The 26,528-nt window shown below is 49.7% G+C and overlaps 1 protein-coding gene and 1 pseudogene across 3 annotated transcripts in view; one reads left to right on the plus strand and one right to left on the minus strand.

The window, feature by feature from the left end:
* Positions 1–26,528, plus strand: part of zfpm2a (zinc finger protein, FOG family member 2a) — a 1,363,132-nt gene that overhangs the window by 190,005 nt on the left and 1,146,599 nt on the right. The gene's annotated exons all lie outside the window — the stretch shown is intronic.
* On the minus strand, positions 23,299–23,530 carry LOC139279931 (U2 spliceosomal RNA; annotated as a pseudogene).

The following is a 26,528-nucleotide window of genomic DNA, read 5'->3' on the forward strand; positions in this document are numbered from 1 at the left end:
AGAGTGTGGTGCAATGTGTTTGGTGTCGTGTGTTAGTGAGTGTGGTGCAGTGTGTTTGGGTGAAGTGTGTCATTGAGTGTGGTGCAGGTTGATTGGGTGAAGAGTGTCGGTGAGTGTGGTGCAGTGTGTTTGGGTGAAGTGTGTCAGTGAGTGTGGTGCAGTGTGTTTGGGTGAAGTGTGTCAGTGAGTGTGGTGCAGGTTGTTTGGGTGAAGAGTGTCGGTGAGTGTGGTGCAGTGCGTTTCGGTGATGTGTCAGGGCGTGTGGTGCAGTGTGTTTGGGATTTTTGTGTCAGAGTGTCGTGACGTGTGTCAGTGAGTGTGGTGCAGTGTGTTTGGGTGAAGTGTGAATGAGTGTGGTGCAGTGTGTTTGGAATAAGTGTGTCAGTGAGTGTTGTGCGGTGTGTTTGGGTGAAGTTTGTCAGTGAGTGTGGTGCATTGTGTTTGGGTGATGTGTGTCAGTGAGTGTTGTGCAGTGTGTTTGGGATAAGTCTGTCAGTGAGTGTGTTGCAGTGTGTTTGGGTGAAGTTTGTCAGTGAGTGTGGTGCAGTGTGTTTGGGTGAAGTGTGTCAGTGAGTGTGGTGCGGTGTGTTTGGGTGAAGTTTGTCAGTGAGTGTGGTGCACTGTGTTTGGGTGATGTGTGTCAGTGAGTGTTGTGCAGTGTGTGAGTGAGTGTGGGGAAGTGTGTTTGGGATGTGTGTCAGTGAGTGTGATGCAATGTGTTTGGGTGATATGTGTCAGTGAGTGTGGTGCAGTGTGTTTCAGTGAAGCGTGTCAAGGAGGGTGATGCATTGTATTTGAGTAATGTGTGTCAGTGAGTGTGGTGCAGTGTGTTTGAGTGAAGTGTGAATGAATGCGGTGCAGTGTGTTTGGGATAAGTGTGTCAGTGACTGTGGTGCAGTGTGTTTGGGTGAAGTGTGTCAGTGAGTGTGGTGCAGTGTGTTTGGGTGAAGTGTGTCAGTGACTGTGGTGCAGTGTGTTTGGGTGAAGTGTGTCAGTGAGTGTGATGCAAAGTGTTTCGATGATGTGTGTCAGTAAGTTTGGGGCTGTGTGTTTGGGTGAAGTGTATCAGTGAGTGTGGTGCAGTGCAATTGGGTAAAGTGTGTCAGTGAGTGTGGTGCAGTGTGTTTGGGTGAAATATGTCAGTGAGTGTGGTGCAGTGTGTTTGGGTGAAGTGTGTGAGTGAGTGTGGTGCAGTGTGTTTGGGAGAAGTCTGTCAGTGAGTGTGGTTCAGTGTGTTTGAGTGAAGTGTGTCAGTGAGTGTGATGCAATGTGTTTGGGTGAAGTGTGCCACTGTGTGCGGTGCAGTGTGGTTGGGTGATGTGTGTCAGTGAGTGTGTTGCAGTGTGTTTGGGTGAAGTGTGTCAGTGAGTGTGGTGCAGAGTGTTTGGGTGATTTGTGTGAGTGTGGTGCAGTGTGGTTGGGTGTTGTGTGTCAGTGAGTGTGGTGCTGTGCATTTGGGTGAATTCTGTCAGTCAGTGTGGTGCAGTGTGTTTGTGTAATGTGTGTGAGTGTGGTGCAGTGTGTTTGGGTGAAGTGTGTCAGTGGGTGTGGTGCTGTGTGTTTGGGTGAAGCGTGCCAGTGTGTGTGGTGCAGTGTGTTTGGGTGAAGTGCGTCAGTTAGTGTGGTGCAGTGTGTTTGGGTGAAGTGTCAGTGAGTGTGGTGAAGGGTGAAGTGTATCAGTGAGTGTGGTGCAGTGTGGTTGGGTGATGTATGTCAGCGAGTGTGTTGCATTGTGTTTGGTTGAAGTGTGTCAGTGAGTGTGGTGAAATCTGTCAGTGTGTGTTGTTCAGTGCGTTTGGGTGATGTGTGTCAGTGAGTGTGGTGCTGTGTGTTTGGGAAAAGTGTTTCAGTGAGTGTGGTGCAGTGTGTTTGGGTGAAGTGTATCAGTCAGTGTGGTGCAGTGTGTTTGCATGAGGTTTGTCAGTGAGTGTGGTGCAGTGTGTTTCAGTGCAGTGTCTTAGTGAGTGTGGTGCAGTGTGTTTGGGTGAAGTGTGTCAGTGAGTGTGGTGCAGTGTGTTTGGGTGAAGTGTGTCAGTGAGTGTTGTGCAGTGAGTTTTGGTGAAGTGTGACAGTGAGTGTGGTGCAATGCAATTGGGTGAAGTGTGTCAGTGAGTGTGGTGCATTATGTTTGCGTGAAGTGTGACAGTGAGTGTGTTGCAGTGTGTTTGGGTGAAATGTGTCAGTGAGTGTGGTGCAGTGTGTTTGGGTGAAGTGTGTCAGTGAGTGTGGTACGGTGTCTTTGGGTGAAGTGTATCAGTGAGTATGGTGCAGTGTGTTTGGGTGAAGTGTGTCAGTGATTGTGGTACGGTGTCTTTGGGTGAAGTGTGTCAGTGAGTGTGGTGCAGTGTGTTTGGGTGAAGTGTGTCAGTGAGTGTGGTGCAGTATGTTTGCGTGAAGTGTGTCAGTGAGTGTGGTTCTGTGTATTTGGGTGAAGCGTGTCAGTGAGTGTGGTTCTGTGTATTTGGGTGAAGTGTGTTAGTGAGTGTGGTTCTGTGTATTTGGGTGAAGTGTGTCAGTGAGTGTGGTACGGTGTCTTTGGGTGAAGTGTGTCAGTGAGTATGGTGCAGTGTGTTTGGGTGAAGTGTGTCAGTGATTGTTGTACGGTGTCTTTGGGTGAAGTGTGTCAGTGAGTGTGGTGCAGTGTGTTTGGGTGAAGTGTGTCAGTGAGTGTGGTTCTGTGTATTTGGGTGAAGTGTGTCAGTGAGTGTGGTACGGTGTCTTTGGGTGAAGTGTGTCAGTGAGTATGGTGCAGTGTGTTTGGGTGAAGTGTGTCAGTGATTGTGGTACGGTGTCTTTGGGTGAAGTGTGTCAGTTAGTGTGGTGCAGTGTGTGTGGGTGAAGTGTGTCAGTGAGTTTAGTGCTGTGTGTTTGGTTAAAGTGAGTGTGGTGCAGTGTGTTTGGGTGAAGTGTGTCAGTGAGTGTGGTGCAGTGTGTTTGGGTGAAGTATGTCGGTAAATGTGGTGCAGTGTGTTTGGGTGCAGTGTGTCAGTCAGTGTGGTGCAGTGTGTTTGCATGAAGTGTGTCAGTGAGTGTGGTGCGGTGTGTTTGGTGAAGTTTGTCAGTGAGTGTTGTTCAATGTGTTTGGGTGAAGTGTCAGTGACTGTGGTGAAGTGTGTTTGGGAGAAGTGTCAGTAAGTGTGTTGAAGTGTGTTTGGTGAAGTGTGTCAGAGTGTGGTGCAATGTGTTTGGTGTCGTGTGTCAGTGAGTGTGGTGCATTGTGTTTGGGTGAAATGTCGGTGAGTGTGATGCTGTGTGTTTGGTGAAGTGTGTCAGAGTGTGGTGCAATGTGTTTGGTGTCGTGTGTTAGTGAGTGTGGTGCAGTGTGCTTGGGTGAAGTGTGTCAGTGAGTGTTGCTCAATGTGTTTGGGTGAAGTGTCATTGACTGTGGTGAAGTGTGTTTGGGAGAAGTGTCAGTGAGTGTTGAAGTGTGTTTGGTGAAGTGTGTCAGAGTGTGGTGCAATGTGTTTGGTGTCGTGTGTTGGTGAGTGTCGTGCAGTGTGTTTGGGTGAAATGTCGGTGAGTGTGATGCAGTGTGTTTGGGTGAAGTGTGTCAGTGAGTGTTGTGCACTGTGTCTGCGTGAAGTGTGTCAGTGAGTGTGATGCAGTGTGTTTGGGTGAAGTGTGTCAGTGAGTGTTGTGCACTGTGTCTGCGTGAAGTGTGTCAGTGAGTGTGGTGCAGTGTGTTTGGGTGAAGTGTGTCAGTGAGTGTGGTACGGTGTCTTTGGGTGAAGTGTGTCAGTGAGTGTGGTGCAGTGTGTTTGGTCAAGTGTATCAGTGAGTATTGTGCAATGTGTATCTGTGAGTTTGGTGCAGTGTGTTTGGGTGATGTCTGATAGTGAGTGTGGTGCGGTGTGTTTGGGAGAGGTGTGTCGGTGAGTGTGATGCAGGGTGATTGCGTGAAGTGTGTCAGTGAGTGTGGTGCAGTGTGTTTGGGGGAAGTGTGTCAGTGAGTGTGGTGCAGTGTGTTTGCGTGAAGTGTGTCAGTGAGTGTGGTGCAGGTTGTTTGGGTGAAGAATGTCGGTGAGTGTGGTGCAGTGCGTTTGGGTGATGTGTCAGGGCGTGTGGTGCATTGTGTTTGGGAAATGTGTGTCAATGAGTGTCGTGAAGTGTACCAGTGAGTGTGGTGCAGTGTGTTTGGGTGCAGTGTGTCAGTGAGTGTGGTGCAGTGTGTTTGTGTGAAGTGTGTCCGTGAGTGTGGTGCAGTGTGTTTAGGTGAAGTGTGTCGGTGAGTGTGGTGCAGTGTGTTTGGGTGAAGTGTGCCAGTGAGTGTGGTGCAGTGTGTTTTGGTGAAGTGTGTCAGTGAGTGTGGTGCTGTGTGTTTGCGTGTAGTGTGTCAGTGAGTGTCGTGCAGTGTGTTTGGATGCAGTGTGTCAGTGAGTGTGGTGCAGTGTTTTTGGGTGAAGTATGTCAGGTCGTGTGGTGCAGTTTGTTTGGGTGAAGTGTTTAGTGAGTGTGGTGCAGTGTGTTTGGGTGAAGTGTGTCGGTGAGTGTGGTGCAGTGTGTTTGGGTGAAATGTCGGTGAGTGTGATGCAGTGTGTTTGGGTGAAGTGTGTCAGTGAGAGTGGTGCAATGTGTTTGGGTGAAGTGTGTCAGTCAGTGTTGCTCAATGTGTTTGGGTGAAGTGTGATTGACTGTGGTGAAGTGTGTTTGGAAGAAGTGTCAGTGAGTGTTGAAGTGTGTTTGGTGAAGTGTGTCAGAGTGTGGTGCAATGTGTTTGGTGTCGTGTGTTGGTGAGTGTGGTGCAGTGTGCTTGGGTGATGTGTGTCAGTGAGTGTGGCGCAGTATGTTTGGGAGAAGTGTGTCAGTGAGTGTGTTGTAGTGTTTTTGGGTGAAGTGTGTCAGTGAGTGTGGTGCAGTGTGTTTGGGAGAAGTGTGTCAGTGAGTGTGGTGCAGTATGTTTGCGTGAAGTGTGTCAGTGAGTGTGGTTCTGTGTATTTGGGTGAAGTGTGTCAGTGAGTGTGGTTCTGTGTATTTGGGTGAAGTGTGTCAGTGAGTGTGGTTCTGTGTATTTGGGTGAAGTGTGTCAGTGGGTGTGGTGCAGTGTGTTTGGGTGAAGTGTGTCAGTGAGTTTAGTGCTGTGTGTTTGGTTAAAGTGAGTGTGGTGCAGTGTATTCAGGTGAAGCGTCAGTGAGTGTGGTGCAGTGTGCTTCGGTCAAGTGTGTCAGTGAGTTTTGTGCTGTGTGTTTGGTTCAAGCGTGTCAGTGAGTGTGCTACAGTGTGCTTGGGTGAAGTGTGTCAGTGAGTGCGGTGCAGTGAGTTTGGGGGAAGTGTGTCAGTGAGTGTGTTGTAGTGTTTTTGGGTGAAGTGTGTCAGTGAGTGTGGTGCAGTGTGTTTGGGTGAAGTGTGAATGAATGCGGTGCAGTGTGTTTGGGATAAGTGTGTCAGTGAGTATGGTGCAGTGTGTTTCGGTGAAGTGTATCAGTGAGTGTGGTGCAGTGCAATTGGGTGAAGTGTGTCAGTGAGTGTGGTGCAGTGTGATTGGGTGAAGTGTGTCAGTGATTGTCGTGCAGTGTGTTTGGGTGAAGTGTGTCAGTGAGTGTGGTGCAGTGTGTTTGAGTGAAGCGTGCCAGTGTGTGTGTTGCAGTGTGTTTGGGTGAAGTGCGTCAGTGAGTGTGGTGCAGTGTGTTTGGGTGAAGTGCCAGTGCGTGTGGTCAAGGGTGAAGTGTGTCAATGAGTGTCGTGCAGTGTGTTTGGAAGAAGTGTGTCAGTGAGTGTGGTTCAGTGTGTTTTACTGAAGTGTGTCAGTGAGTGTGATGCAATGTGTTTGGGTGAAGTGTGCCACTGCGTGTGGTGCAGTGTGGTTGGGTGATGTGTGTCAGTGAGTGTGTTGCAGTGTGTTTGGGTGAAGTGTGTCAGTGAGTGTGTTGCAGTGTGTTTATGTGAAGTGTGTCAGTGAGTGTGGTGCACTGTGTCTAGTTGAAGTGTGTTCGCGAGTGTGAGAAGTGTGTTTAGGTGAAGTGTGTCAGTGAGTGTGGTGCAGTGTGGTTGGGTGATGTGTGTCAGTGAGTGTGTTGCAGTGTGGTTGGGTGAAGTGTGTCAGCGAGTGTGGTGCAGAGTGTTTGGGTGATTTCTGTCAGTTAATGTGGTGCACTGCTTTGGGTGAATTCTGTCAGTCAGTGTGGTGCAATGTGTTTGAGTGAAGTGTGTCAGTGAGTGTGGTGCAGTGTGTTTGGGTGAAGCGTGCCAGTGTGTGTGGTGCAGTGTGTTTGGGTGAAGTGCGTCAGTTAGTGTGGTGCAGTGTGTTTGGGTGAAGTGTCAGTGAGTGTGGTGAAGGGTGAAGTGTATCAGTGAGTGTGGTGCAGTGTGGTTGGGTGATGTATGTCAGCGAGTGTGTTGCATTGTGTTTGGTTGAAGTGTGTCAGTGAGTGTGGTGAAGTCTGTCAATGAGTGCGGTTCAGTGTGTTTGGTTGGAGTGTGTCAGTGAGTGTGGTGAAGTCTGTCAGTGTGTGTGGTTCAGTGCGTTTGGGTGATGTGTGTCAGTGAGTTTGGGGCTGTGTGTTTGGGTGAAGTGTATCAGCAAGTGTGGTGCTGTGTGTTTGGGTGAAGTGTGTCAGTGAATGTGGTGCAGTGTGTTTGGGTGAAGTGTCAATGCGTGTGGTGCAGTGTGTTTGGTTGAAGTGTCAGTGAGTGTGGTCAAGGGTGAAGTGTGTCAATGAGTGTGGTGCAGTGTGTTTGGGAAAAGTGTATCAGTCAGTGTGGTGCAGAGTGTTTGCATGAGGTTTGTCAGTGAGTGTGGTGCAGTGTGTTTCGGTGCAGTGTCTTAGTGAGTGTGGTGCAGTGTGTTTGGGTGAAGTGTGTCAGTGAGTGTGGTGCAGTGTGTTTGGGTGAAGTGTATCAGTCAGTGTGGTGCAGTGTGTTTGCATGAGGTTTGTCAGTGAGTGTGGTGCAGTGTGTTTCGGTGCAGTGTCTTAGTGAGTGTGGTGCAGTGTGTTTTGGTGAAGTGTGACAGTGAGTGTGGTGCAATGTGTTTGGGTGAAGTGTGTCAGTGAGTGTGGTGCAGTATGTTTGCGTGAAGTGTGTCACTGAGTGTGGTTCTGTGTATTTGGGTGAAGTGTGTCAGTGAGTGTGGTTCTGTGTATTTGGGTGAAGTGTGTCAGTGAGTGTGGTTCTGTGTATTTGGGTGAAGTGTGTCAGTGGGTGTGGTGCAGTGTGTTTGGGTGAAGTGTGTCAGTGAGTTTAGTGCTGTGTGTTTGGTTAAAGTGAGTGTGGTGCAGTGTATTCAGGTGAAGCGTCAGTGAGTGTGGTGCAGTGTGTTTGGGTGAAGTGTGTCAGTGAGTGTGGTGCAGTGTGTTTGGGTGAAGTGTGTCAGTGAGTGTGGTGCAGTGTGTTTGGGTGAAGTGTGTCAGTGAGTGCGGTGCAGTCTGTTTGGGTGAAGTGTGTCAGTGAGTGTGGTGCAGTGTGTTTGGGTGAAGTGTGTCAGTGAGTGTGGTGCAGTGTGTTTGGTTCAAGTGTGTCAGTGAGTGTGCTACAGTGTGCTTGGGTGAAGTGTGTCAGTGAGTGCGGTGCAGTCTGTTTGGGTGAAGTGTGTCAGTGAGTGTGGTGCAGTGTGTTTGGGTGAAGTGTCTTAGTGAGTGTGGTGCAGGTTGTTTGGGTGAAGAGTGTCGTTGAGTGTGGTGCAGTGCGTTTGGGTGATGTGTCAGGGCGTGTGGTGCAGTGTGTTTGGGTGAAGTGTGTCAGTGAGTGTGGTGCAGTGTGTTTGGGTGAAGTGTGTCGGTAAATGTGGTGCAGTGTGTTTGGGTGCAGTGTGTCAGTCAGTGTAGTGCAGTGTGTTTGCGTGAAGTTTGTTGGTGAGTGTGGTGCGTTGTGTTTGGGTGAAGTGTCAGTAAGTGTGTTGAAGTGTGTTTGGGAGAAGTGTCAGTAAGTGTGTTGAAGTGTGTTTGGTGAAGTGTGTCAGAGTGTGGTGCAATGTGTTTGGTGTCGTGTGTTAGTGAGTGTGGTGCAGTGTGTTTGGGTGAAATGTCGGTGAGTGTGATGCACTGTGTTTGGGTGAAGTGTGTCAGTGAGTGTGGTGCAGATTGTTTGGGTGAAGAGTGTTGGTGAGTGTGGTGCAGTGCGTTTCGGTGATGTGTCAGGGCGTGTGGTGCAGTGTGTTTGGGTGAAATGTATCAGTGTGTGTGGTGCAGTGTTTCTGCGTGAAGTGTGTCAGTGAGTGTGGTGCAGTGTATTTCGGTGATGTATGTCAGTGAGTGTGGTGCAGTGTGTTTGGGGGAAGTGTGTCAGTGAGTGTGGTGCAGTGTGTTTGGGTGAAGTGTGTCAGTGAGTGTGGTGCAGTTTGTTTGGGTGAAGTGTGTCAGTGAGTCTGGCGCAGTGTGTTTGGGTGAAGTGTGTCAGTGAGTGTGGTGAAGTGTGTCAGTGAGTGTGGTGCAGTGTGTTTGGGTGAAGTGTGTCAGTGAGTGTGGTGCAGTGTGTTTGGGTGAAGTGTGTCAGTGAGTGTGGTTCAATGTGTTTGGGTGAAGTGTGTCAGTGAGTGTGGTGCAGTGTGTTTGGGAGAAGTGTCAGTGAGTGTGTTGAAGTGTGTTTGGGTGAAGTGTCTCAGTGAGTGCTATGCAGTGTGTTTGCGTGAAGTGTGTCAGTGAGTGTGGTGCAGTGTGTTTCATGAAGTGTGTCAATGAGTGTGGTGCAGTGTGCTTGGATGAAATGTGTCAGTGAGCGTGGGTCAGTGTGTTTGGGTGAAGTGTGTCAGTGAGTGTGGTGCAGTGTGTTTGGGTGAGGCGTGTCAGTGAGTTTAGTGCTGTGTGTTTGGTTCAAGTGAGTGTGGTGCAGTGTATTCAGGTGAAGTGTCAGTGAGTGTGGTGCAGTGTGTTTGGGTGAAGTGTGTCAGTGAGTGTGGTGCAGTGTGTTTGGGTGAAGTGTGTCAGTGAGTGTGGTGCAGTGTGTTTGGGGGAAATGTGTCAGTGAGTGTGGTGCAGTGTGTTTGGGTGAAGTGTGTCAGTGAGGTGGTGCAGTGTGTTTGGGGGAAGTGTGTCAGTGAGTGTGGTGCAGTGTATTTGGCTGAAGTGTCAGTGAGTGTGGTGAACGGTGTAGTGTGTCAGTGAGTGTGATGCAGTGTGTTTGGGTGAAGTGTCAGTTGGTGAACGGTGTAGTGTGTCAGTGAGTGTGATGCAGTGTGTTTGGGTGAAGTGTCAGTGAGTGTGGTGAACGGTGTAGTGTGTTAGTGAGTGTGGTGCAGTGTGTTTGGGTGAAGTGTCAGTGAATGTGGTGAAGGGTGAAGTGTGTCAGTGAGTGTGGTGCAGTGTTTTTGGGTGAAGTGTGAATGAGTGTGGTGCAGTGTGTTTGGAATAAGTGTGTTAGTGAGTGTGATGCAGTGTGTTTCGGTGAAGTATGTCAGTTGGTGTGTTGCAGTGTGTTTGGGTGAAGTGTGTCAGTGAGTGTGGTGCACTGTGTTTGGGTGATGTGTGTCAGTGAGTGTTGTGCAGTGTGTTTGGGGTAAGTCTGTCAGTGAGTGTGTTGCAGTGTGTTTGGGTGAAGTGTGTCAGTGAGTGTGGTGCAGTGGGTTTGGTTGAAATTTGTCAGCGAGTGTGGGGAAGTGTGTTTGGGATAAGTGTGTCAGTGAGTGTGATGCAATCTGTTTGGGTGAAGTGTGCCACTGTGTGTGGTGCAGTGTGGTTGGGTGAAGTGTGGCAGTCATTGTGGTGCAGTGTGTTTGGGTGAAGTGTGTCAAGGTGTGTGATGCATTGTATTTGAGTAATGTGTGTCAGTGAGTGTGGTGCAATGTGTTTGAGTGAAGTGTATCAGTGACTGTGGTGCAGTGCAATTGGGTGAAGTGTGTCAGTGAGTGTGGTGCAGTGTGATTGGGTGAAGTGTGTCAGTGAGTGTGGTGCAGTGTGTTTCGGTGAAGTGTATCAGTGAGTGTGGTGCAGTATGTTTGGGTGAAGTGTGTCGGTGAGTGTGGCGCAGTGTGTTTGGGTGAAGTGTGTCGGTGAGTGTGGCGCAGTGTGTTTGGGTGAAGTGTGTCGGTGAGTGTGGCGCAGTGTGTTTGGGTGAAGTGTGTCGGTGAGTGTGGCGCAGTGTGTTTGGGTGAAGTGTGTCGGTGAGTGTGGTGCAGTGTGTTTGGGTGAAGTGTGTTGGTGAGTGTGGTGCAGTGTTTTTGGGTGAAGTGTATCAGTGAGTGTTGTTCAATGTGTTTGGGTGAAGTGTCTTAGTGAGTGTGGTGCAGTGTGTTTGGGAGAAGTGTCAGTGAGTATGTTGAAGTGTGTTTGGGTGAAGTGTCTCAGTGAGTGTTGTGCAGTGTGTTTGGGATAAGTGTGTCAGTGAGTGCTGTGCAGTGTGTTTGCGTGAAGTGTGTCAGTGAGTGTGGTGCAGTTTGTTTCATGAAGTGTGTCAATGAGTGTGGTGCAGTGTGTTTGGATGAAATGTGTCAGTGAGTGTTGTGCAGTGTGTTTGGGTGCCGTGTGTCAGTAAGTGTGGTGCAGTGTGTTTGGGTGAAGTGTGTCGGTGAGTGTGGTGCAGTGTGTTTGGGTGAAGTGTGTCAGTGAGTGTGGTGCAGTGTGTTTGGGTGCCGTGTGTCAGTAAGTGTGGTGCAGTGTGTTTGGGTGAAGTGGGTCAGTGAGTGTTCTGCAGTGTGTTTGCGTGAAGTGTGTCAGTGAGTGTCGTGCAGTGTGTTTGTGTGAAATGTCGGTGAGTGATGCAGTGTGTTTGGGTGAAGCGTGTCAGTGAGTGTGGTGCAGCGTGTTTGGTTGAAGTGTGTCAGTGAGTGTGGTGCAGTGTGTTTGGGTGAAGTGTGTCAGTGAGTGTTGTTCAATGTGTTTGGGTGAAGTGTGTCAGTGAGTGTGGTGCAGTGTGTTTGGGAGAAGTGTCAGTGAGTGTGTTGAAGTGTGTTTGGGTGAAGTGTCTCAGTGAGTGTTGTGCAGTGCGTTTGGGATAAGTGTGTCAGTGAGTGCTGTGCAGTGTGTTTGCGTGAAGTGTGTTAGTGAGTGTGGTGCAGTGTGTTTCATGAAGTGTGTCAATGAGTGTGGTGCAGTGTGTTTGGATGAAATGTGTCAGTGAGTGTTGTGCAGTGTGCTTGGGTGAAGTGTGTCAGTGAGCGTGGGTCAGTGTGTTTGGGTGAAGTGTGTCAGTGAGTGTGGTGCAGTGTGTTTGAGTGAAGTGTGTCAGTGAGTGTGGTGCAGTGTGTTTGAGTGAAGTGTGTCAGTGAGTGTGGTGCATTGTGTTTGAGTGAAGTGTGTCAGTGAGTGTGGTGCAGTGTGTTTGGGTGAAGCGTGTCAGTGAGTGTGGTGCAGTGTGTTTGGGTGAAATGTGTCAGTGAGTGTGGTGCAGTGTGCTTGGGTGAAGTGTGTCAGTGAGTGTGGTGCAGTGTGTGTGGTGTAGTGTGTCAGAGAGTGTGGTGCAATGTGTTTGGTGTCGTGTGTTGGTGAGTGTGGTGCAGTGTGCGTGGGTGAAGTGTGTCAGTGAGTGTTGCGCAGTGTGTTTGGGTGAAGTGTGTCAGTGAGTGTGGAGTAGTGTGTTTCATGAAGAGTGTCAGTGAGTGTGGTGCTGTGTGTTTGGGTGAAGTGTGTCAGTGAGTGTGGTGCAGTGTGTTTCGGTGCAGTGTGTCACTGAGTGTGGTGCAGTGTGTTTGGGTGAAGTGTGTCGGTGAGTGTGGTGCAGTGTTTTTGGGTGCAGTGTGTCAGTCAGTGTGGTGCAGTGTGTTTGGGTGATGTGTGTCAGTGAGTGTTGTGCAGTGTGTCAGTGAGTGTCGTGCAGTGTGTTTGGGTGAAATGTCGGTGAGTGATGCAGTGTGTTTGGGTGAAGTGTGTCAGTGAGTGTGATGCAGTGTGTTTGGGTGATGTGTGTCAGTGAGTGTGCTGCAGTGTGTTTGGGTGAAGTGTGTCAGTGAGTGTGGTGCAGTGTGTTTGGGTGAAGTGTGTCAGTGAGTGTGGTGCTGTGTGTTTGGGTGAAGTGTGTCAGTGAGTGTGTTGTGGTGTTTTTGGGTGAAGTGTGTCAGTGAGTGTGGTGCAGTGTGTGGGTGAAGTGTCTCAGTGAGTGTGATGCAGTGTGTTTGGGTGAAGTGTGTCGGTGAGTGTGGTGCAGTGTGTTTGGGTGAAGTGTGTCGGTGAGTGTGGTGCAGTGTGTTTGGGTGAAGTGTGTCGGTGAGTGTGGTGCAGTGTGTTTGGGTGAAGTGTGTCGGTGAGTGTGGTGCAGTGTGTTTGGGTGCAGTGTGTCAGTAAGTGTGGTGCAGTGTGTTTGGGTGAAGTGTGTCAGTGAGTGTTCTGCAGTGTGTTTGCGTGAAGTGTGTCAGTGAGTGTCGTGCAGTGTGTTTGGGTGAAATGTCGGTGAGTGATGCAGTGTGTTTGGGTGAAGTGTGTCAGTGAGTGTGGTGCTGTGTGTTTGGGTGAAGTGTGTCAGTGTGTGTGGTGCAGTGGGTTTGGGTGAAGTTTGTCAGTGAGTGTGGTGCAGTGTGTTTGGGTGAAGTTTCAGTGAGTGTGGTGCAGTGTGTTTGGGTCAAGTGTGTCAGTGAGTGTGGTGCAGGTTGTTTGGGTGAAGTGTGTCAGTGAGTGTGGTGCAGTGTTTTTGGGTGAAGTGTGTCAGTGAGTGTGGTGCAGTGTGTTTGGGTGAAGTGTCTCAGTGAGTGTGATGCAGTGTGTTTGGGTCAAGTGCGTCAGTGAGTATTGTGCATTGTGTTTGCGTGAAGTGTGTCAGTGAGTATGGTGCAGTGCGTTTGGGTGAAGTGTGTCAGTGAGTGTGGTGCAGTGTGTTTCGGTGAAGTGTGTCGGTGAGTGTCGTGCAGTTTGTTTGGGGGAAGTGTGTCAGTGAGTGTGGTGCAGTGTGTTTGGGTGAAGTGTGTCAGTGAGGTGGTGCAGTGTGTTTGGGGGAAATGTGTCAGTGAGTGTGGTGCAGTGTGTTTGGGTGAAGTGTCAGTGAATGTGGTGAAGGGTGAAGTGTGTCAGTGAGTGTGGTGCAGTGTGTTTGGGTGAAGTGTGAATGAGTGTGGTGCAGTGTGTTTGGAATAAGTGTGTTAGTGAGTGTGATGCAGTGTGTTTCGGTGAAGTATGTCAGTTGGTGTGTTGCAGTGTGTTTGGGTGAAGTGTGTCAGTGAGTGTGGTGCACTGTGTTTGGGTGATGTGTGTCAGTGAGTGTTGTGCAGTGTGTTTGGGGTAAGTCTGTCAGTGAGTGTGTTGCAGTGTGTTTGGGTGAAGTGTGTCAGTGAGTGTGGTGCAGTGGGTTTGGTTGAAGTTTGTCAGCGAGTGTGGGGAAGTGTGTTTGGGATAAGTGTGTCAGTGAGTGTGATGCAATCTGTTTGGGTGAAGTGTGCCACTGTGTGTGGTGCAGTGTGGTTGGGTGAAGTGTGGCAGTCATTGTGGTGCAGTGTGTTTGGGTGAAGTGTGTCAAGGTGTGTGATGCATTGTATTTGAGTAATGTGTGTCAGTGAGTGTGGTGCAATGTGTTTGGGTGAAGTGTGTCAGTGAGTGTGGTGCAGTGTGATTGGGTGAAGTGTGTCAGTGAGTGTGGTGCAGTGTGTTTCGGTGAAGTGTATCAGTGAGTGTGGTGCAGTATGTTTGGGTGAAGTGTGTCGGTGAGTGTGGCGCAGTGTGTTTGGGTGAAGTGTGTCGGTGAGTGTGGCGCAGTGTGTTTGGGTGAAGTGTGTCGGTGAGTGTGGCGCAGTGTGTTTGGGTGAAGTGTGTCGGTGAGTGTGGTGCAGTGTGTTTGGGTGAAGTGTGTCAGTGAGTGTTGTTCAATGTGTTTGGGTGAAGTGTCTTAGTGAGTGTGGTGCAGTGTGTTTGGGAGAAGTGTCAGTGAGTATGTTGAAGTGTGTTTGGGTGAAGTGTCTCAGTGAGTGTTGTGCAGTGTGTTTGGGATAAGTGTGTCAGTGAGTGCTGTGCAGTGTGTTTGCGTGAAGTGTGTCAGTGAGTGTGGTGCAGTTTGTTTCATGAAGTGTGTCAATGAGTGTGGTGCAGTGTGTTTGGATGAAATGTGTCAGTGAGTGTTGTGCAGTGTGTTTGGGTGATGTGTGTCGGTGAGTGTGGTGCAGTGTGTTTGGGTGCCGTGTGTCAGTAAGTGTGGTGCAGTGTGTTTGGGTGAAGTGTGTCGGTGAGTGTGGTGCAGTGTGTTTGGGTGAAGTGTGTCAGTGAGTGTGGTGCAGTGTGTTTCGGTGCCGTGTGTCAGTAAGTGTGGTGCAGTGTGTTTGGGTGAAGTGTGTCAGTGAGTGTTCTGCAGTGTGTTTGCGTGAAGTGTGTCAGTGAGTGTCGTGCAGTGTGTTTGTGTGAAATGTCGGTGAGTGATGCAGTGTGTTTGGGTGAAGTGTGTCAGTGAGTGTGGTGCAGCGTGTTTGGTTGAAGTGTGTCAGTGAGTGTGGTGCAGTGTGTTTGGGTGAAGTGTGTCAGTGAGTGTTGTTCAATGTGTTTGGGTGAAGTGTGTCAGTGAGTGTGGTGCAGTGTGTTTGGGAGAAGTGTCAGTGAGTGTGTTGAAGTGTGTTTGGGTGAAGTGTCTCAGTGAGTGTTGTGCAGTGCGTTTGGGATAAGTGTGTCAGTGAGTGCTGTGCAGTGTGTTTGCGTGAAGTGTGTTAGTGAGTGTGGTGCAGTGTGTTTCATGAAGTGTGTCAATGAGTGTGGTGCAGTGTGTTTGGATGAAATGTGTCAGTGAGTGTTGTGCAGTGTGCTTGGGTGAAGTGTGTCAGTGAGCGTGGGTCAGTGTGTTTGGGTGAAGTGTGTCAGTGAGTGTGGTGCAGTGTGTTTGAGTGAAGTGTGTCAGTGAGTGTGGTGCAGTGTGTTTGAGTGAAGTGTGTCAGTGAGTGTGGTGCATTGTGTTTGAGTGAAGTGTGTCAGTGAGTGTGGTGCAGTGTGTTTGGGTGAAGCGTGTCAGTGAGTGTGGTGCAGTGTGTTTGGGTGAAATGTGTCAGTGAGTGTGGTGCAGTGTGCTTGGGTGAAGTGTGTCAGTGAGTGTGGTGCAGTGTGTGTGGTGTAGTGTGTCAGAGAGTGTGGTGCAATGTGTTTGGTGTCGTGTGTTGGTGAGTGTGGTGCAGTGTGCTTGGGTGAAGTGTGTCAGTGAGTGTTGCGCAGTGTGTTTGGGTGAAGTGTGTCAGTGAGTGTGGAGTAGTGTGTTTCATGAAGAGTGTCAGTGAGTGTGGTGCTGTGTGTTTGGGTGAAGTGTGTCAGTGAGTGTGGTGCAGTGTGTTTGGGTGAAGTGTGTCGGTGAGTGTGGTGCAGTGTTTTTGGGTGCAGTGTGTCAGTCAGTGTGGTGCAGTGTGTTTGGGTGATGTGTGTCAGTGAGTGTTGTGCAGTGTGTCAGTGAGTGTCGTGCAGTGTGTTTGGGTGAAATGTCGGTGAGTGATGCAGTGTGTTTGGGTGAAGTGTGTCAGTGAGTGTGATGCAGTGTGTTTGGGTGATGTGTGTCAGTGAGTGTGCTGCAGTGTGTTTGGGTGAAGTGTGTCAGTGAGTGTGGTGCAGTGTGTTTGGGTGAAGTGTGTCAGTGAGTGTGGTGCTGTGTGTTTGGGTGAAGTGTGTCAGTGAGTGTGTTGTGGTGTTTTTGGGTGAAGTGTGTCAGTGAGTGTGGTGCAGTGTGTGGGTGAAGTGTCTCAGTGAGTGTGATGCAGTGTGTTTGGGTGAAGTGTGTCGGTGAGTGTGGTGCAGTGTGTTTGGGTGAAGTGTGTCGGTGAGTGTGGTGCAGTGTGTTTGGGTGAAGTGTGTCGGTGAGTGTGGTGCAGTGTGTTTGGGTGAAGTGTGTCGGTGAGTGTGGTGCAGTGTGTTTGGGTGCAGTGTGTCAGTAAGTGTGGTGCAGTGTGTTTGGGTGAAGTGTGTCAGTGAGTGTTCTGCAGTGTGTTTGCGTGAAGTGTGTCAGTGAGTGTCGTGCAGTGTGTTTGGGTGAAATGTCGGTGAGTGATGCAGTGTGTTTGGGTGAAGTGTGTCAGTGAGTGTGGTGCTGTGTGTTTGGGTGAAGTGTGTCAGTGTGTGTGGTGCAGTGGGTTTGGGTGAAGTTTGTCAGTGAGTGTGGTGCAGTGTGTTTGGGTGAAGTTTCAGTGAGTGTGGTGCAGTGTGTTTGGGTGAAATGTATCAGTGAGTGTGGTGCTGTGTGTTTGGGTGAAGTGTGTCAGTGAGTGTGGTGCTGTGTGTTTGGGTGAAGTGTGTCAGTGAGTGTGGTGCTGTGTGTTTGGGTGAAGTGTGTCAGTGAGTGTGGTGCTGTGTGTTTGGGTGAAGTGTGTCAGTGAGTGTGGTGCAGTGTGTTTGGGTCAAGTGTGTCAGTGAGTGTGGTGCAGGTTGTTTGGGTGAAGTGTGTCAGTGAGTGTGGTGCAGTGTGTTTGGGTGAAGTGTGTCAGTGCGTGTTGTTCAATATGTTTGGGTGAAGAGTCATTGACTGTGGTGAAATGTGTTTGGGAGAAGTGTCAGTGAGTGTGTTGAAGTGTGTTTGGTGAAGTGTGTCAGAGTGTGGTGCAATGTGTTTGGTGTCGTCTGTTGGTGAGTGTGGTGCAGTGTGTTTGGGAGAAGTGTGTCAGTGAGTGTGGTGCAGTGTTTTTGGGTGAAGTGTGTCAGTGAGTGTGGTGCAGTGTGTTTGGGTGAAGTGTCTCAGTGAGTGTGATGCAGTGTGTTTGGGTCAAGTGCGTCAGTGAGTATTGTGCATTGTGTTTGCGTGAAGTGTGTCAGTGAGTATGGTGCAGTGCGTTTGGGTGAAGTGTGTCGGTGAGTGTCGTGCAGTTTGTTTGGGGGAAGTGTGTCAGTGAGTGTGGTGCAGTGTGTTTGGGTGAAGTGTGTCGGTGAGTGTGGTGCAGTGTGTTTCGGTGAAGTGTGTCGGTGAGTGTCGTGCAGTTTGTTTGGGGGAAGTGTGTCAGTGAGTGTGGTGCAGTGTGTTTGGGTGAAGTGTGTTAGTGAGTGTGGTGCAGGTTGTTTGGGTGAAGTGTGTCAGTGAGTGTGGTGCAGTGTGTTTGGGTGCGGTGTGTCGGTGAGTGTGGTGCAGTGTGTTTGCGTGAAGTGTGACAGTGAGTGTGGTGCAGTGTGTTTGGGTGAAGTGTCAGTGACTGTGGTGAAGTGTGTTTGGGAGAAGTGTCAGTGAGTGTGTTGAAGTGTGTTTGGTGAAGTGTGCCAGAGTGTGCTGCAATGTGTTTGGTGTCGTGTGTTGGTGAGTGTGCCACAGCATGCTTGGGTGAAGTGTGTCAGTGAGTGCAGTGCAGTGAGTTTGGGGGAAGTGTGTCATTGAGTGTGGCGCAGTGTGTTTGGGAGAAGTGTGTCAGTGAGTGTGGTGCAGTGTATTTCGGTGATGTGTGTTAGTGAGTGTGGTGCAGTGCGTTTGGGTGATGTGTCAGGGCGTGTGGTGCAGTGTGTTTGGGAGATGTGTGTCAATGAGTGTCGTGAAGTGTGTCAGTGAGTGTATTGCAGTGTGTTTGGGTGAAGTGTGTCGATGAATGTGGTTCAGTTTGTTTGGGTGAAGTGTGTCAGTGAGTGTGGTGCAGTATGTTTGGGTGAAGTGTGTCAGTGAGTGTGGTGCAGTATGTTTGGGTGAAGTGTGTCGGTGAGTGTGGCGCAGTGTGTTTGGGTAAAGTGTGTCAGTGAGTGTGGTGCAGTGTGTTTGGGTGAAGTGTGTCAGTGAGTGTGGTGCAGTATGTTTGGGTGAAGTGTGTCGGTGAGTGTGGCGCAGTGTGTTTGGGTGAAGTGTGTCGGTGAGTGTGGCGCAGTGTGTTTGGGTGAAGTGTGTCGGTGAGTGTGGTGCAGTGTGTTTGGGTGAAGTGTGTCGGTGAGTGTGGTGCAGTGTGTTTGGGTGAAGTGTGTCAGTGAGTGTTGTTCAATGTGTTTGGGTGAAGTGTCTTAGTGAGTGTGGTGCAGTGTGTTTGGGAGAAGTGTCAGTGAGTATGTTGAAGTGTGTTTGGGTGAAGTGTCTCAGTGAGTGTTGTGCAGTGTGTTTGGGATAAGTGTGTCAGTGAGTGCTGTGCAGTGTGTTTGCGTGAAGTGTGTCAGTGAGTGTGGTGCAGTTTGTTTCATGAAGTGTGTCAATGAGTGTGGTGCAGTGTGTTTGGATGAAATGTGTCAGTGAGTGTTGTGCAGTGTGTTTGGGTGATGTGTGTCGGTGAGTGTGGTGCAGTGTGTTTGGGTGAAGTGTGTCGGTGAGTGTGGTGCAGTGTGTTTGGGTGAAGTGTGTCAGTGAGTGTGGTGCAGTGTGTTTGGGTGCCGTGTGTCAGTAAGTGTGGTGCAGTGTGTTTGGGTGCCGTGTGTCAGTAAGTGTGGTGCAGTGTGTTTGGGTGAAGTGTGTCAGTGAGTGTGGTGCAGTGTGTTTGGGTGCCGTGTGTCAGTAAGTGTGGTGCAGTGTGTTTGGGTGAAGTGTGTCAGTGAGTGTTCTGCAGTGTGTTTGCGTGAAGTGTGTCAGTGAGTGTCGTGCAGTGTGTTTGTGTGAAATGTCGGTGAGTGATGCAGTGTGTTTGGGTGAAGTGTGTCAGTGAGTGTGGTGCAGTGTGTTTGGGTGAAGCGTGTCAGTGAGTGTTGTTCAATGTGTTTGGGTGAAGTGTCATTGACTGTGTTGAAATGTGTTTGGGAGAAGTGTCAGTGAGTGTGTTGAAGTGTGTTTGGTGAAGTGTGTCAGAGTGTGGTGCAATGTGTTTGGTGTCGTCTGTTGGTGAGTGTGGTGCAGTGTGTTTGGGAGAAGTGTGTCAGTGAGTGTGTTGTCATGTTTTTGGGTGAAGTGTCTCAATGAGTGTGGTGCAGTGTGTTTGGGAGAAGTGTGTCAGTGAGTGTGGTTTCAGTGTGTTTGGGTGATGTGTGTCAGTGAGTGTGGTGCATCGTGTTTGGGTGAAGTGTTTCATTGAGTGCGGTGCAGTGTGTTTGGGAGAAGTGTGTCAGTGAGTGTGCTGCAGTGTGTTTGGGTGAAGTGTGTCAGTGAGTGTGGTGCTGTGTGTTTGGGTGAAGTGTGTCAGTGTGTGTGGTGCAGTGGGTTTGGGTGAAGTTTGTCAGTGAGTGTGGTGCAGTGTGTTTGGGTGAAGTGTCAGTTAGTGTGGTGCAGTGTGTTTGGGTGAAATGTATCAGTGTGTGTGGTGCAGTGTGTTTGGGTCAAGTGTGTCAGTGAGTATTTTGCATTGTGTTTGCGTGAAGTGTGTCAGTGAGTGTGGTGCAGTGCGTTTGGGTGAAGTGTGTCAGTGAGTGTGGTGCAGGTTATTTGGGTGAAGAGTGTCGGTGAGTGTGGTGGAGTATGTTTGGGTGAAATGTCTCAGTGAGTGTGGTGCAGTGTGTTTGGGTGAAGTGTGTCAGTGAGTGTGGTGCAGTATGTTTGGGTGAAGTGTGTCAGTGAGTGTGGCACAGTGTGTTTGGGTGAAGTGTGTCAGTGAGTGTGGTGCAGTTGTTTGGGTCAAGTGCGTCAGTGAGTATTGTGCAATGTGTTTGCGTGAAGTGTGTCAGTGAGTGTGATGCAATGTGTTTGAGTGAAGTGTGTCAGTGATTGTGGCGCAGTGTGTTTGGGTGAAGTGTGTCAGTGAGTGTGGTGCAGCGTGTTTGGGTGAAGTGTGTCAGTGAGTGTGGTGCAGTGTGTTTGGGTGAAGTGTGTCAGTGAGTGTTGTTCAATGTGTTTGGGTGAAGTGTGTCAGTGAGTGTGGTGCAGTGTGTTTGGGAGAAGTGTCAGTGAGTGTGTTGAAGTGTGTTTGGGTGAAGTGTCTCAGTGAGTGTTGTGCAGTGCGTTTGGGATAAGTGTGTCAGTGAGTGCTGTGCAGTGTGTTTGCGTGAAGTGTGTTAGTGAGTGTGGTGCATTGTGTTTGAGTGAAGTGTGTCAGTGAGTGTGGTGCAGTGTGCTTGGGTGAAGTGTGTCAGTGAGTGTGGAGTAGTGTGTTTCATTAAGAGTGTTAGTGAGTGTGGTGCTGTGTGTTTGGGTGAAGTGTGTCAGTGAGTGTGATGCAGTCTGTTTGGGTGCAGTGTGTCACTGAGTGTGGTGCAGTGAGTTTTGGTGAAGTGTGTCAGTGAGTGTGGTGCTGTGTGTTTGGGTGAAGTGTGTCAGTGAGTGTGGTGCAGTGTGTTTGGGTGCAGTGTGTCAGTCAGTGTGGTGCAGTGTGTTTGGGTGATGTGTGTCAGTGAGTGTTGTGCAGTGTGTCAGTGAGTGTTGTGCAGTGTGTTTGGGTGAAATGTCGGTGACTGATGCAGTGTGTTTCGGTGAAGTGTGTCAGTGAGTGTGTTGTAGTGTTTTTGGGTGAAGTGTGTCAGTGAGTGTGGTGCAGTGTGTTTGGGTGAAGTGTCTCAGTGAGTGTGATGCAGTGTGTTTGGGTGATGTGTGTCAGTGAGTGTGCTGCAGTGTGTTTGGGTGAAGTGTGTCAGTGAGTGTGGTGCAGTGTGTTTGGGTGAAGTGTGTCAGTGAGTGTGGTGCTGTGTGTTTGGGTGAAGTGTGTCAGTGAGTGTGTTGTGGTGTTTTTGGGTGAAGTGTGTCAGTGAGTGTGGTGCAGTGTGTTTGGGTGAAGTGTCTCAGTGAGTGCGATGCAGTGTGTTTGGGTGATGTGTGTCAGTGAGTGTGCTGCAGTGTGTTTGGGTGAAGTATGTCAGTGAGTGTGGTGCTGTGTTTTTGGGTGAAGTGTGTCAGTGAGTGTGGTGCAGTGTGTTTGGGTGAAATGTGTCAGTGAGTGTGATGCAGTGTGTTTGGGTGAAGTGTGTCGGTGAGTGTGGTGCAGTGTGTTTGGGTGAAGTGTGTCAGTGAGTGTGGTGCTGTGTGTTTGGGTGAAGTGTGTCAGTGAGTGTGTTGTGGTGTTTTTGGGTGAAGTGTGTCAGTGAGTGTGGTGCAGTGTGTGGGTGAAGTGTCTCAGTGAGTGTGATGCAGTGTGTTTGGGTGATGTGTGTCAGTGAGTGTGCTGCAGTGTGTTTGGGTGAAGTGTGTCAGTGAGTGTGGTGCTGTGTGTTTGGGTGAAGTGTGTCAGTGAGTGTGGTGCAGTGTGTTTGGGTGAAGTGTGTCAGTGAGTGTGGTGCAGTGTGTTTGGGTGAAATGTATCAGTGAGTGTGATGCAGTGTGTTTGGGTGAAGTGTGTCAGTGAGTGTGGTGCAGTGTGTTTGGGTGAAATGTATCAGTGAGTGTGGTGCAGTGTGTTTGGGTGCAGTGTGTCAGTAAGTGTGGTGCAGTGTGTTTGGGTGAAGTGTGTCAGTGAGTGTTCTGCAGTGTGTTTGCGTGAAGTGTGTCAGTGAGTGTCGTGCAGTGTGTTTGGGTGAAATGTCGGTGAGTGATGCAGTGTGTTTGGATGCAGTGTGTTTGGGAGAAGTGCGTCAGTGAGTGTGGTGCTGTGTGTTTGGGTGAAGTGTGTCAGTGTGTGTGGTGCAGTGGGTTTGGGTGAAGTTTGTCAGTGAGTGTGGTGCAGTGTGTTTGGGTGAAGTTTCAGTGAGTGTGGTGCAGTGTGTTTGGGTGAAATGTATCAGTGTGTGTGGTGCAGTGTGTTTGGGTCAAGTGCGTCAGTGAGTATTGTGCATTTGTGTTTGCGTGAAGTGTGTCAGTGAGTGTGGTGCAGGTTGTTTGGGTGAAGTGTGTCAGTGAGTGTGGTGCAGTTTGTTTGGGTGAAGTGTGTCAGTGCGTGTTGTTCAATATGTTTGGGTGAAGAGTCATTGACTGTGGTGAAATGTGTTTGGGAGAAGTGTCAGTGAGTGTGTTGAAGTGTGTTTGGTGAAGTGTGTCAGAGTGTGGTGCAATGTGTTTGGTGTCGTCTGTTGGTGAGTGTGGTGCAGTGTGTTTGGGAGAAGTGTGTCAGTGAGTGTGTTGTCGTGTTTTTGGGTGAAGTGTGTCAGTGAGTGTGGTGCAGTGTGTTTAGGTGAAGTGTGTCGGTGAGTGTCGTGCAGTTTGTTTGGGGGAAGTGTGTCAGTGAGTGTGGTGCAGTGTGTTTGGGTGAAGTGTGTTAGTGTGTGGTGCAGGTTGTTTGGGTGAAGTGTGTCAGTGAGTGTGGTGCAGTGTGTTTGGGTGTCGTGTGTTGGTGAGTGTGCCACAGCGTGCTTGAGTGAAGTGTGTCAGTGAGTGCGGTGCAGTGAGTTTGGGGGAAGTGTGTCATTGAGTGTGGCGCAGTGTGTTTGGGAGAAGTGTGTCAGTGAGTGTGGTGCAGTGTATTTCGGTGATGTGTGTTAGTGAGTGTGGTGCAGGTTGTTTGTGTGAAGTGCGTCAGTGAGTGTCATGCAGTGTGTTTGGGTGAAGTGTGTCAGTGAGTGTGGTACAGGTTGTTTGGGTGAAGAGTGTCGGTGAGTGTGGTGCAGTGCGTTTGGGTGATGTGTCAGGGCGTGTGGTGCAGTGTGTTTGGGAGATGTGTGTCAATGAGTGTCGTGAAGTGTGTCAGTGAGTGTGGTGCAGTATGTTTGGGTGAAGTGTGTCGGTGAGTGTGGCGCAGTTTGTTTGGGTGAAGTGTGTCAGTGAGTGTGGTGCAGTATATTTGGGTGAAGTGTGTCGGTGAGTGTGGCGCAGTTTGTTTGGGTGAAGTGTGTCAGTGAGTGTGGTGCAGTGTGTTTGGGTGAAGTGTGTCAGTGAGTGTGGTGCAGTGTGTTTGGGTGAAGTGTGTCAGTGAGTGTTGTTCAATGTGTTTGGGTGAAGTGTGTCAGTGAGTGTGGTGCAGTGTGTTTGGGAGAAGTGTCAGTGAGTGCTGTGCAGTGTGTTTGCGTGAAGTGTGTCAGTGAGTGTGGTGCAGTTTGTTTCATGAAGTGTGTCAATGAGTGTGGTGCAGTGTGTTTGGATGAAATGTGTCAGTGAGTGTTGTGCAGTGTGCTTGGGTGAAGTGTGTCAGTGAGTGTGGTGCAGTGTGCTTGGGTGAAATGTGTCAGTGAGTGTGGTGCAGTGTGCTTGGGTGAAGTGTGTCAGTGAGTGTGGTGCTGTGTGTTTGGTGTAGTGTGTTGGTGAGTGTGGTGCAGTGTGCTTGGGTGAAGTGTCTCAGTGAGTGTGATGCAGTGTGTTTGGGTGATGTGTGTCGGTGAGTGTGGTGCAGTGTGTTTGGGTGAAGTGTGTCGGTGAGTGTGGTGCAGTGTGTTTGGGTGAAGTGTGTCGGTGAGTGTGGTGCAGTGTGTTTGGGTGAAGTGTGTCAGTGAGTGTGGTGCAGTGTGTTTGGGTGCCGTGTGTCAGTAAGTGTGGTGCAGTGTGTTTGGGTGAAGTGTGTCAGTAGGTGTTCTGCAGTGTGTTTGCGTGAAGTGTGTCAGTGAGTGTCGTGCAGTGTGTTTGTGTGAAATGTCGGTGAGTGATGCAGTGTGTTTGGGTGAAGTGTGTCAGTGAGTGTGGTGCAGTGTGTTTGGGTGAAGTGTGTCAGTGAGTGTTGTTCAATGTGTTTGGGTGAAGTGTCATTGACTGTGGTGAAATTTTTTTTTTTTTTTTTTTAAATTCGTAGCCAATCGTTCCAATTCTTTGTCAAATCACAAACGCCAGAGGTCACCTTGCACATGCCAAGGATCACTCTGCGCCAATGCTCTTAGCCAAAAGGCCTAGAGCCACTGCACCGTTCCTGGAAGTACTGCAATACCAGGTTCGTGCCATGGAGGTGGATGGGTCAGGTCCCCCACACACCTCCGTGGAGGTGGATGGGTCAAACCTCCCCACCCACCTCCTGTTTCCAAAAATGCAAGCATATACCTTCCTGAGCAGGGAGAAACCACCCGGAGGTCATGGTGGCTGGTCAGAAACGGTACTACACTTGATCTTAGCCACCGCTATACAGGATTTTTTTTTTTAATTCGTAGTCTATCGTTCCAATTCTTTGTCAAATCACAAACGCCAGAGGTCACCTTGCACCTGTCAAGGATCACTCTGCGCCAATGCTCTTAGCCAAAAGGCCTAGAGCCACTGCACCGTTCCTGGAAGTACTGCAATACCAGGTTCGTGCCATGGAGGTGGATGGGTCAGGTCCCCCACACACCTCCGTGGAGGTGGATGGGTCAACCCTCCCCACCCACCTGGTGAAATGTGTTTGGGAGAAGTGTCAGTGAGTGTGTTGAAGTGTGTTTGGTGAAGTGTGTCAGAGTGTGGTGCAATGTGTTTGGTGTCGTCTGTTGGTGAGTGCGGTGCAGTGTGTTTGGGAGAAGTGAGTCAGTGAGTGTGTTGTCGTGTTTTTGGGTGAAGTGTCTCAATGAGTGTGGTGCAGTGTGTTTGGGAGAAGTGTGTCAGTGAGTGTGGTGCAGTGTGTTTGGGTGATGTGTGTCAGTGAGTGTGGTGCATCGTGTTTGGGTGAAGTATCTCATTGAATGCGGTGCAGTGTGTTTGGGAGAAGTGTGTCAGTGAGTGTGCTGCAGTGTGTTTGGGTGAAGTGTGTCAGTGAGTGTGGTGCTGTGTGTTTGGGTGAAGTGTGTCAGTGTGTGTGGTGCAGTGGGTTTGGGTGAAGTTTGTCAGTGAGTGTGGTGCAGTGTGTTTGGGTGAAGTGTCAGTTAGTGTGGTGCAGTGTGTTTGGGTGAAATGTATCAGTGTGTGTGGTGCAGTGTGTTTGGGTCAAGTGTGTCAGTGAGTATTTTGCATTGTGTTTGCGTGAAGTGTGTCAGTGAGTGTGGTGCAGTGCGTTTGGGTGAAGTGTGTCAGTGAGTGTGGTGCAGTATGTTTGGGTGAAGTGTGTCAGTGAGTGTGGTGGAGTATGTTTGGGTGAAATGTGTCAGTGAGTGTGGTGCAGTATGTTTGGGTGAAGTGTGTCAGTGAGTGTGGCGCAGTGTGTTTGGGTGAAGTGTGTCAGTGAGTGTGGTGCAGTTGTTTGGGTCAAGTGCGTCAGTGAGTATTGTGCAATGTGTTTGCGTGAAGTGTGTCAGTGAGTGTGGTGCAATGTGTTTGAGTGAAGTGTGTCAGTGATTGTGGTGCAGTGTGTTTGTGTGAAGTGTGTCAGTGAGTGTGATGCAGTGTGTTTCATGAAGTGTGTCAATGAGTGTGGTGCAGTGTGTTTGGATGAAATGTGTCAGTGAGTGTTGTGCAGTGTGCTTGGGTGAAGTGTGTCAGTGAGCGTGGGTCAGTGTGTTTGGGTGAAGTGTGTCAGTGACTGTGATGCAGTGTGTTTGAGTGAAGTGTGTCAGTGAGTGTGGTGCAGTGTGTTTGAGTGAAGTGTGTCAGTGAGTGTGGTGCATTGTGTTTGAGTGAAGTGTGTCAGTGAGTGTGGTGCAGTGTGTGTGGTGTAGTGTGTCAGAGAGTGTGGTGCAATGTATTTGGTGTAGTGTGTTGGTGAGTGTGGTGCAGTGTGCTTGGGTGAAGTGTGTCAGTGAGTGTTGCGCAGTGTGTTTGGGTGAAGTGTGTCAGTGAGTGTGGTGCTGTGTGTTTGGGTGAAGTGTGTCAGTGAGTGTGATGCAGTCTGTTTGGGTGCAGTGTGTCACTGAGTGTGGTGCAGTGAGTTTTGGTGAAGTGTGTCAGTGAGTGTGGTGCTGTGTGTTTGGGTGAAGTGTGTCAGTGAGTGTGGTGCAGTGTGTTTGGGTGCAGTGTGTCACTGAGTGTGGTGCAGTGTGTTTGGGTGCAGTGTGTCAGTCAGTGTGGTGCAGTGTGTTTGGGTGAAATGTCGGTGAGTGATGCAGTGTGTTTGGGTGAAGTGTGTCAGTGAGTGTGTTGTAGTGTTTTTGGGTGAAGTGTGTCAGTGAGTGTGGTGCAGTGTGTTTGGGTGAAGTGTCTCAGTGAGTGTGATGCAGTGTGTTTGGGTGAAGTGTGTCAGTGAGTGTGGTGCAGTGTGTTTGGGTGAAGTGTGTCAGTGAATGTGGTGCTGTGTGTTTGGGTGAAGTGTGTCAGTGAGTGTGTTGTGGTGTTTTTGGGTGAAGTGTCTCAGTGAGTGTGGTGCAGTGTGTTTGGGTGAAATGTGTCAGTGAGTGTGATGCAGTGTGTTTGGGTGAAGTGTGTCGGTGAGTGTGGTGCAGTGTGTTTGGGTGAAGTGTGTCGGTGAGTGTGGTGCAGTGTGTTTGGGTGAAGTGTGTCGGTGAGTGTGGTGCAGTGTGTTTGGGTGAAGTGTGTCGGTGAGTGTGGTGCAGTGTGTTTGGGTGCAGTGTGTCAGTAAGTGTGGTGCTGTGTGTTTGGGTGAAGTGTGTCAGTGAGTGTTCCGCAGTGTGTTTGCATGAAGTGTCGGTGAGTGATGCAGTGTGTTTGGGTGAAGTGTGTCAGTGAGTGTCGTGCAGTGTGTTTGGGTGAAATGTCGGTGAGTGATGCAGTGTGTTTGGGTGAAGTGTGTCAGTGAGTGTGGTGCAGTGTGTTTGGGTGAAGTGTGTCAGTGCGTGTTGTTCAATATGTTTGGGTGAAGTGTCATTGACTGTGGTGAAATGTGTTTGGGAGAAGTGTCAGTGAGTGTGTTGAAGTGTGTTTGGTGAAGTGTGTCAGAGTGTGGTGCAATGTGTTTGGTGTCGTCTGTTGGTGAGTGCGGTGCAGTGTGTTTGGGAGAAGTGTGTCAGTGAGTGTGGTGCAGTGTGTTTGGGTGAAGTGTCAGTGAGTGTGGTGAAGTGTGTTTGGGAGAAGTGTCAGTGAGTGTGTTGAAGTGTGTTTGGTGAAGTGTGCCAGAGTGTGCTGCAATGTGTTTGGTGTCGTGTGTTGGTGAGTGTGCCACAGCGTATTTGGGTGAAGTGTGTCAGTGAGTGCGGTGCAGTGAGTTTGGGGGAAGTGTGTCAGTGATTGTGTTGTAGTGTTTTTGGGTGAAGTGTGTCAGTGAGTGTGGTGCAGTGTGTTTGGGTGAAGTGTCTGAGTGAGTGTGGTGCAGTGTGTTTGGGAGAATTGTGTCA

This window comes from Pristiophorus japonicus, chromosome 1 (genome assembly GCF_044704955.1).
Source record: "Pristiophorus japonicus isolate sPriJap1 chromosome 1, sPriJap1.hap1, whole genome shotgun sequence".
Taxonomy (NCBI): Eukaryota; Metazoa; Chordata; class Chondrichthyes; family Pristiophoridae; genus Pristiophorus; species Pristiophorus japonicus.